Source organism: Alligator sinensis, unplaced genomic scaffold, assembly GCF_000455745.1.
Source record: "Alligator sinensis unplaced genomic scaffold, ASM45574v1 scaffold422_1, whole genome shotgun sequence".
Lineage (NCBI taxonomy): Eukaryota > Metazoa > Chordata > Crocodylia > Alligatoridae > Alligator > Alligator sinensis.
Genome location: NW_005842323.1, coordinates 831,566 through 832,672, shown reverse-complemented (window position 1 = coordinate 832,672; position 1,107 = coordinate 831,566). Strand labels below are relative to the sequence as shown.

The 1,107-nt window shown below is 64.3% G+C and overlaps 1 protein-coding gene across 6 annotated transcripts in view; it reads right to left on the bottom strand.

Moving 5' to 3' along the window:
- TBX15 (T-box 15) overlaps positions 1–1,107 on the bottom strand; it is a 174,361-nt gene that overhangs the window by 172,367 nt on the left and 887 nt on the right. The window lies entirely within an intron of this gene.

Here is a 1,107-nt window from a genome sequence, read left to right as displayed (position 1 = left end):
TGCAGCTCGCCGAGGGGGAAGACGGCCCGGCGAAGCGCCTCGGCCTCGCAGCCCTCGGGCTGGAAGGGACAGCGCGGGCCGGGCTTTCGCGCCGTGACTGCTGCTCCGGCGCTGGCTCTTGTTTCGCTTTGAAAACGAAATCCGCTGCGAAGAGCAACGGAGACGACCCGCGGCACTGCAGCCGGACCCGGCGGGGCAGCGGGTGGCGATCCACCTTCTTCGTGCGGCGCGACGCCGCCGTCCCACCGCGGCCCTTGATAAGGTGGGAGCGGGGCCGCTCGGCAGCTGCTGATCAATTTGCAGGCAGCTGCACGGATCGGGATTTAACGGCGCTCTCGGGCTTTATTTAAAGGCCATCGGCCTCCGCAAGCTTGGGGTGTAAACTGTTCCTGATTTCCTTCCCTCCATGAAAGACACCGGCGCGGCTCCGCCTGCTTCCTCGGCCGGCGCGCGGGACCCTCCCTGGCTCCCTTTTTACTCCTCGAAAAATGGGCCGAGTAACCAACTCCAAGCGCTCGCCCTTGGGCGGCTCGAGCGGCTCGGGGCCTGCTTTTAAAGTATTCGTTTATTATTTTAAGCGAGAAGCAACTGGCAGACGTGCGTTGTCTTTCTTTTTCTCCCTTTTGCTTCATTCCGTGTCGCCCTCCTGCCGCCGGGCTGCGGACCATCTCCTTGCCCGCAGCACGTATTCATTAGCTCGGTCGCTTTGGCGTTGCGGGAGGAAAAGAAATCGTGGTTGTTGTCACAGTCCTGCCTACGGCTACTGGTGCCTCTGCGCTGGCAGGACGCGTCCGCCGCAGGGCCCGCTCCTCGGGCTGCGCACAGGTGAAGGCTCCCCAACTCGCTTCGTTTGCCCCTGGCTTGAGGCCGCCGGGACACGGGTGGTTCGCGCTCCGGCAGCCCCTGCCCGCTCCCTCGGCCCGGCGCCTTTCTCCGGAACCCAGATTGTTTCACGAGGGTCCTCGGCGCGCTCCCGGCCACGGCGGCTCCCCCGGCCATCGCCTCAGCACGGGGAAAGAGGAAACTCAGTGCTAAGGACTTAGCATTAGTTAACTGCCCGCCAGGCACACACGCAAAATGCCCTGGGAACCCCGTACTCCCAGCGAG